Genomic DNA, 10,242 nt, shown 5'->3' on the forward strand with positions numbered 1-10,242 from the left:
AGGACATGGAATAGCCCAAGTTCCACTTGCCAAATGGCACCTTAATTACTGTCACAGAAACTCTCTACGCTCTTAGGACAAATTGCCCTATGAATAGCCAATGGATTCCATGCAAAAACGCATGTAGAACGGAGATGAGTTCCTTTGCGAATACCTCTAACGATTGCGAACAAATGCCCATCTTAGAGAAGTTTATGTGTCTCTCTAGTGGACTCTATGTCACTATTTGAGCTATTAAATTGTCACACCCCGACCCGGGTCAATTTTTTTTTTTTAAAATATTTCCCGAAATCCGAGGTGTGAGTAAAAATAAAAATAAACTAATAGAAAAAAAATAAAATCGACACTTTGATAATGGAATTGACTTCTCATTTCAGTATAAGGATAAATCCAACTCAAGATCACTAAGAGTACTCACTTCCGGAATAATGATCTTACAAATACAAAACTCCAACTAACTCTAATTGCTTTCGATCAATAATCTTCATAGTTCTTGTGTTTAATAACCTGCAAGACTGTTAAGGGGTGAGCTCAACCTGTGGCTCAGTAGGGAGCTATTTCTCTTCACACAAAAGATAACCAAACAATCATTATATGGTATGCATGAATGCATGTTCTATTCCCGATAATTCACACAGCAGAATAAACTGAGCCTACATGTCCCATACCATGTATTTTACCACGAAGGTGACTCAGAGTACTCAACTATATGAACTAACCCCCACCCAAAATCAATCCCCCTAACCCTCTTTTGCTAGTCATCTTGTCCATGCCCTTTCGCCAGTCCCGAATTACCCCTTTCAATCCTATACTAATTGCGCATTAACAATGGGCATACCTGAGATCTGGTACCTGCTGAGGTTATGGACTCAACTACGCAAAAGATAAATTTCAAACTTTCTTATATCGATAACATTACACATATCACCATCACCACCCTTATACTTCATATGTACTCAATGGATAATGCATCAATTAATAATATATACTTCGCAATGTAATTGCATCAAATATTCATTCATTCCACAACAAACATGTCAGGCAACATATATGCATACAATATAATTGAGTAGAGGTTCCCCAGATCCCCCTACCTGGATTCCAAGCTATTGTATAGATACATGTTCCTGCATAAAAAGTAAATATCCAAGTACAATTCACATTTCCTATGCATAAGCACATAATTTATTTTAAACACAAAGCTATGATTCTGCCTTAAGAACATACTTCAATATCGAGCTTATGTCTTAAGAAAATGGTACCTAAAATCTCAGGCCATTTTGGATTTCACTTGAAGTACTAAATAACTAACCAAAACATCTTGCAGATTTATTGTGAAGGAAAACTGATTTCACAATGACATAAGTATCTCATATGAATTCAGTAAAGGGCGTTACATGTTTTGGTTAAAAAAAGAATCTCTATATATGTTCAGTTTGTAGTCGACCTAAACAAGTTTGAATAAAGGAACCTATTGAAACGAAATGGAACAAACAGAAACATAATGAAAATTGCAGAATTTCCTGATGCAGACCCTCAGCTTCGAAAAATCATAACTTACTCTAGAAAAGTCTTTTTCATGAGATTTCAATTCTGAAATGATCTTTGAGATGTCTACTGAAACTTTCATGAAGACACCAACTTCAAATACCCAGCCGAAATGTACAGTTTTTAGTAAAAAGAAAACTGTGTCAAAAACAACAGATTGCAGACCTCTGTTTTTAGCCTCAAAATTAACCACTGAATCTTACATGAAATTGTATGAAACTATACAGATATCAAGCTTACATTATAAGCTTTCAACACATGCAGATGGTTTCTAAAATGAAAGTCTAGATCAAAGGATATGGTTGCTCAAAATTAACTAAATGATTATAATGCAGAAACTTGTTCTAGCTTTCTCCAATGCCTACAAACTAATGTTTGAGGTTACTGCTCAGTCTAAGGTTGTTAAACTGATGCATATAGGTTCTTTGATCACTCTAACCTCTTGTTGTTAAGACAAAATAAGAAATCTAACCCAAAAAGCAACCTAAGAATTTACTCAGGACACCCACCTTAAGAAAACCAAGTTTCTTATCATCTTAATCTGCTTCTATGCTTGCCTTCTTTGAATCCCAAATCTAATTCTCCAAAACTAATCTTTGTAATCATGCCTTCCCTTCTCTTTCTTCTACCCCTTTCCTTTTCTCTTCTTCCCTCTCTATTTCATTCTCACATATCTTTTTCTTTCTCCCAGTGTCTCTTTCCTTTTGTTTCCTTTCCTTTCTATTTATTTCTTTCTTTCTATCCTACTCCTTTCTCTCTATCTCCCTCACTCACGTTCTGTTTTCCTATTGCTCTCATTGTAATGTGTAAAAGAATCAAGTAGATAGCTGCTATTTATACTAGTTAGGTTCTTGGGCATCAAGCAAAACAATAAAATCTTCATATAGATGTGTTTGTCCATACCTATCACTTAATGACTTAATCACTAAGCATTCAATAGATATACTTGTACAATCCTATCTCTTAATAGAAACCTTCATCAGTAAGTATTGCAAAGATAGGTATGCAAACTCTTATCCCTTTATAACTTAATGACCAAGGTTATATATAAAAACATATAGGAAGAAAATAAGCTTTATTTCTACAATCTGGGGATATCCATGTGATAGCAGTAGACTAGAAGTTTTAATGATGGATAAATAGAGCTTGAGCTATAAATTGAGTGATGCCACCTCAAGCTACTAGCTAGCTTAGTCTACAGGTTCAACAACACCTATAATTCCTAACTTTGCATAATCACCCAAATAGAATACTTACTTACACTTGGATACGAACAATGACTAATAAGAGATTCATTGATTCGGTTTATAAGGTCTCATCCGAAAATGTTTAAACCAATTGAGTAAAACTAGCTTCCTCACAAGTCTACATGTAATAGGTAATAGACTTCTCGAACACACACGCTAACACACACACACACACACACACACAAGCTAGTAAAGAAAATATTATCACACGATCTAATATATAATTAAAATTTCGGGTTGTTACATAAATCCAATAAAGTTATGAGAGAAGATCTCTTGGATTTAGACACATATTGGCTTTGTCACAACAGGATAGGTCATCCTGGTCATGATATGATGATCCGTCTACTAAAGACTTCACTCGGACATCCATCATTTTTAGCAAAACGAAGCAAGAATCTGATGACGCCATAAAAGGCGCCAACCATGAGCATAACGCCATGGTTGTTCCTCCTTGTGGCCATGACGCCATACATGCTAATTTCCATGGCTCCAATGCCATGATGGGAGATGTAGTCACACATTTTGCTTATAATAGCGCTACAGACGCTCAGACCCAACCAAAATCCTCATCGGTCGCTTCTAAGGCCTCTCGCTCATTTTGCAAAGCCAGTTCATTCGGGAAATTAGGACTGAGACCACCCTACGCAAAGAATATGAAAATACTCATTCTGTTCTTACATTAAATCCATGGGGATTCTATGGACTGATTCAACCAACTTGCGGACGTTTAAATATCTCATGATGTTGGTTGACATGCAAACACGCTGGTCACGTGTCTTGCCATTGTCCACTTGTAATGCTGCTTATGCTACACTCCTAGCACATATCATATGACAACGGGCTCACTCCCCAAATCATCATATTCAGTCAACTGGATTTGACTATGCTGGAGAGTTTACATCGAAGACTTTCGATGGTTATTGCATTGGGATTGATGTTGGACATCATATTCCCATGTACACCCCAATTGGTCTCTCGGAAACAACTACGATGATAGTCTGGACATTGGTAATGCGCACCATTCTCCTTATATCCGCTTGAGGTGATGCAATATCGCATGCAGCTATGCTAATTCGTCTACGACCTACCGCCACTCAATGTACCCCTGCGTTACAGCTAGTGACTGGGTACAACTATTTTGTACTTACGCACATTTGAGTGAGCCATTTATGTGCCCATTGCGCTGCCATAGCGCACTATGATAGGTCCTTACAGACGAATGGGCAACTCAGTTGGATTTGAGACTCCAACAATCGTCCGCCACTTAATGCCCTTGCAAAGCGATCTCGTTCCCACTAGATTTGCAGATGTCACTTTGATGAAACAGTCTTCCCGTCGTTCGGGGGAGATAAGAACACAGATGTTCAACAGAAACGACAGGAATTGTCGTGGTCTGTCTCCACTATGTCTCATCTTGATCCCTATTAAAGTGACGAGATCACACAAATATGCTGCAAACATGCCTGCAAGGAAGTACGTCCCTACGAGAGGACATAGCGCCACCCTACACGGAGGTAGGCATGGTGCCAACGCCAAAGAGAGTGGCACTCTGGCGTTACAGGCCATGGCCCCAGCTAGGATGCGTGGGAGGCCCGTGAGTTCGAAAGATACTTTGGTACATTTCAATCCTTTGATCATTAAGACTCAAAATCCGTCTTATGAGAATCTTCCGGGTTATGGTTATCGTTGGGGGACGCCTCAACGTCAGAACTTATTCCTGAGAATATAGAGCTCTATGAAACTTACACTAGTGTACATGAGACGTGGGATAGAAACTCCATCATAATTGGTGATGTGGTTGTGTATTTCGTTGCGCATAAGTTTGTTGAGTCAGATGACATCGAACCACGCTCCGTTGATGAATGAATGCCAACGTAGAGAGATTTGGCCTAAACGGAAAGATGTGATCCAGGTTAAGATGGATTCTCTAACGAAGAGGAAGGTTTTCTGAGCCAGTAATGCCAACACCTCCTGACATAAAACCTATTGACTAATGGGTCTTCATTAGAAAGCATGATGAGAAAAAGAGATGGTAATCTCGCCTTATGGCGCAAGACTTCTCACAAAACGCCCTGGAATCGACTGCGATGAGACATATTCTCTCGTAATGGATGACATTGCACTCCACTACCTTGTCAGTTTGGTAGTTTCCGAATAACTGAACATGCAGCTTACAAATGTGGTCGCTGCGTATCTATATAGGGATCTAGATACGGAATATACATGAAGGTTCATGGTGAACTTCATTTACCCAAGTCAAGAGGCTCTAGACCACGGAGCGCGTTTACAATAAGATTGAAACGCTCACTAAAGTGACTACTTGATTGGGAAGGGATATGCCCACGCGTTTCTATGACAAGTTTCGGATTCTATCGCGGTTCATGTTGGACATGATCTTCATTAGAAGCCCTTAAAGAGTTAAGGGAAACCTCTGAACACTTGAAATCCGAGTTTGAGATGAAGGATTTTGGGAGAACACGATTATGTCTCGGTTTAGAACTTGAGCATCGTGTCGATAGATGCTTAAGCATTTTGACAAGGTCAAGCTTTCAAGCACCCCCATGATCGTCCATAGTTTTGATCCTGAAAATGATCCCCTTCGTCGAAAGGATGATGACGAAGATGTGCTAGAGGCAGAAGTGCCTTACTTAGTACAATAGGCGCATTATTGTACTTATCCCAATGCACAAGACCAGACATCTTATATGTTGTGAACTTGTTAGCTAGATATAGCTCTGCGCCAACGCGACGCCATTGGATTGGTGTAAAAGATATCTTTCGATATTTGAGATGTATGATTGATATGGGCTTGCTATATCCCTACAAAGAGATGATGGATTCGGACCCATCACACACTAGGTACGACGCCAACACTAGCCTGCGTCCACTACCCCCATCCCAAAACGACATGTGTTTTGGAAGGTTTTGCTGATGTTGGGTATCTCTCTGACCCACACAAAGGTCATTTCCAATCCGGTCAAGTGTTCACCATCGGAAAAGACCCTGACATCTTGGAGGTCTACAGAATAGACCCTAGTCGCTATATCTTCGAACAATGCAGAGATCATTGCTCTTCACGAAGTGGTTCGTGAATGTGTATGGATTGGATCCATAATTACGCATGTTCGAACAATTGTGGTTTGAAGTCTACCACAGATGAGCCTACAAGCATTTAGGATAATGCTACTTGTTTTGAACAAATGAGGCAAGGCTACATCAAAAGCGATAACACCAAACATAATCAGCAACAACAGACTCTCCTCGAGATCAAAGTGAACTAGGTTCAATCTGAGGACAGTGAGGCAGACTTGTTTATTAAGTCATTGCCCAAATCCACGTTCGAGAAACATGTGGCAAGAATTGACTTGCGGAAATTATCTGAACTCCCATGATCGTAGTCATCAGGGGGAGGCGCAGACATCAGGGGGAGATGTCTACATGTTCACCTCAAAACGTGAAGGGTGTGTTGTGTTCTTTTTCCCCTTCGACCGAGGTTATTTTTTGTCCCACTGGGTTTTTGTTACTCGGCAAGGTTTTTAACGAGGCAACGAGAGAAGCACCGCGTTTGGACAACACAAGGGGAGTGTTTAAGGATATCTCTATTTGTGTTTGGCCCAAACTCTAGGTTACTTGACCTAGTGGTAATAGGGTTTAATTAGAAGAATCTAGAGATTATCTTTCCTTGTATGATTCTAACTCCATGCATTGTAATCCTCTATATAAAGAGGCCCATATTATCAATGAGAATACACAGCGATTATCTCTCAATTCTCGTTTCCCTAAAACAAATATATTATTTTGGTTTTTTTTCTTTCTTTTTTTCGTTATATATATAATTATATATATATATATAGATATATATGTTTGTGAATATATATATATAATTCGTCAAAAAAATATATATATACAAATATGTGTTTGTGTGTATAAATATATATATATATAATTATATTATATATGTATATATATAATTCGTACAGAAATTTATAAATGTATATTCGATGTAGAATTAATATGGTATAAATATATATATATATATATATATATATATTAATGTCATAATTCTAACCCACAAAATTAAAAAAAAAATTGATTAAAAAAAAGTCAAATTTAAAATTGATTCCACAAAAATGGAATGAAAATATATTAATATCTTAATTATAACCCATCAAAATTGGTAAATTGAAGTAATATTCAACTCTTTTAATAAATGAATTTAATAAAATTAATGGAAGATTAGTTTACCTTACACTAACAAGTTAATTAGAAAAGTAAAAAACTAAATTGGATCCACAAAAATGGAAAGAAAATGTATTGAAATCGTAATTAAAACCTATGAAATCTGGTAATTGAAGAGGTAAGAAAATATCATTAATAAATTGAATTGATAAAATTCTAGATTCTATCATTTCAAAATTTCTCGATAATTTAATATTGTAGCATCCAAACACAACATTAGGAAGTGTTCCTTAAAAGTCAAGTGAGACTTCATTAATACAACTGTTCGTTTACTTTTACATGAGAAAACAATCATAATGTTATTAATACTATGTAGAAATTCAATGAACAATAGGTGTATAACATAGCAATAATAAAAGAAAAAGTGCAATTAAGGAAGGTGTAAAATAGAAGTCATCGTCCACATTAGCATTAAAGTCAGCTAACATGTCTTACACGAATAAATAAGTAATAAGTAACTAATAATGAGCCAGTAATGTTTACTGGGGACTTTTCCCTAATGACATATTTACACTGAAATAGAAATCACCATCCACACTGAAATTTAAAGTTAGCTAACATGTCTTACAGTAACAAATAAGTATTAAGTAGCCAATGATGAGCTAGTAGAGTTCACTGGAGACCTTTACCTAATGGCATATTCACACTTAAATAGAAGCCATCATCTACTGAAACTGAAAGAGCTAACATGTCTTGCACAAACAAGTAAGTATTAAGTAGTCAATGATGAGCTGGTCAAGTTTACTGAGGATCTTTTTCTAATGGCATAATTACACTAAAATAGAAGTCATCATCCACATTGTCTTACAGTAACAAATAAGTACAAGTAGCCAATAATGAGCTAGTAAAGTTCACTGGGGACCTTTTCCTAATGACATAATTACACTAAAATAGAAGTCATCATCCATACTGAAATTTAAAGTTAGCTAGCATGTCTTACAAGAACAATAAGTACTAAGTAGCTAATAATGAGCCAGTAAAGTTTACTGGAGACCTTTCCCGAATGACATATTCACACTAAAATAGAAGCCATCATCCATTGAAACTTAAAATAAGCTAGTGTGTCTTGCACGAACAAATAAGTACTAAGTAGCCAATAGTAAAGTTCAACAGGGAATCTTTTCCTAATAACATATTCACACTAAAATTGAAGCCATATATCATTCACGTTGAAATTGAAAGTCAGCTAAGTACTAACATGTCTTATACGAACAAAAAAGTACTAAGTAGCTAATAATGAACAAGTAGAGTTCACTGGGAACTTTTTTCTAATGACATATTTACACTAAAATAGAAGCTATCATTCACATTTAAAAATCATTATTGTCTATTGAAAAATTTGGGATCAACAAAACAATTATACTTTCAAAAATTAATTTCCTCATGTGCAATATATTGTATTCCATATTAAGCAATTTCTTTTCAGATATCAACTTCCAAATCAATTTAGATATCTAGGTTTTCAATCACCAGATTTTATGAGTTAAAATTACGATTTAAATACATTTTCTTTCCATTTTTGTGAATCCAATTTAATTTTTAACTTTTCAAGTTAACTTGTTAATGTAAGGTAACTAATCTTCCATTAATTTTATTAAATTCATTTATTAAAAGAGTTGAATATTACTTCAATTTACCAAATTTGATGGCTTATAATTAAGATATTAATATATTTTCATTCCATTTTTGTGGAATCAATTTTAAATTTGACTTTTTTTTTAATCAATTTTTTTTAAAAAATTTTGTGGGTTAGAATTATGACATTAATATATATATATATATATATATATATATATATACCAATACTTCTTTTTGAATATGTATAATGAAAAAAAATCCAAAATAATGAAAAAGAAAGAAAGGAAAAAAAACCAAACAATATTTTTTTTAGAAGAAAGTTAAAATAATTTAGAACCGTTATATATTCAACAACACACACACACACACACACACACACACACACACACATATATATATATATATATATTTTTGAAGAATTATAGATAAATATATATATATATATATATTCACAAAAATATATAATATAAATTTTTTTAGACAAATTATATATATATAATAAAAAAAATAATGTATCTTTTCTAGAAGAAAACTAAAATAATTTAGAGTCATTAGATTTTGAAAGGATAAGATAGTTTTTTTTATTCAAGAATGACATGACATGATTTGACAAATTAGTGAAGTGTATATGTGACATGACTTGACACCTAGGATTGAAGCCACAAATCTTAGGCCTCATTGAGGCCCTATATCATTGCCCTTCTATAATATATCATTATACAGATTTAGTCGATTTACTTTGATACAAAGATTAAAATGAGACTAGTTTACTAATGCATGGAGTCAGCCTACCTTTAAATGGAACTGCTTTACCTGATGTATCAGTATATTGATGTACCATAAAAAAACTCAGTTCTTTATTGAAATATAAGAAAGGATTAACTCAATCCATACAAAATACATATACTTTTCATCGAGTAGAATTCGTTGGCAAAAGTCACCAAACAAAATTCTGTGGCAAAAATAATTAACACACCGGCCCATGACAATTTGCTGAGCCCCAATACGACCCAAACCAAAGCAAACACACCACCGAAGTAAAAACAACGCATGTGCCGTAAATTGTAAGAGCACACGAATACCTCTCTCTCGCGGCAATACTTTGAGAACGTTTTCTCGTTCGAAGGCAAGCGATTGGATCGTTGAAACTTTGAGGTGCGTTGGCTTGCGTAGTGTTTTTCACATTCTTGGTTAAGTGAATTCCCCAAGATCTTATTTTAGGGGTTTTGCTTTCTATCATCAGCTAGCTCAGAGAAAGCACCAGATATTTTATGTAGTTTTGATTAATGAGTTGAAGTAATGGGATACTAGCTAGACTGAAACTCCAGTCTTTTCATAAAATCATGAGAAGATATTTTGATTCTTTATAGAAAGATAAGGAAGGATTGACTCCATGCTATAAAACAGTAATTACCAAAAATCTTTACTCATGGTGAGTTGTAATTTTCAGCAACTGTTTGGACAGTTACCAATTGCCTAAATACTCCAAGTCTTGATGACTCATTTCTGTGCGAAGGTTTTGTGATAGTTTTTGGTTTTTCAAGGGTGTTCTTCTTGGCTATCTTTCAGGATTTTTTTTCTATAGTTGTAACATGATGGTTTAACCTAGTTAAGATTAACAGAACAA

Source organism: Rosa chinensis, chromosome 4 (genome assembly GCF_002994745.2).
Source record: "Rosa chinensis cultivar Old Blush chromosome 4, RchiOBHm-V2, whole genome shotgun sequence".
Classification (NCBI taxonomy): Eukaryota; Viridiplantae; Streptophyta; class Magnoliopsida; order Rosales; family Rosaceae; genus Rosa; species Rosa chinensis.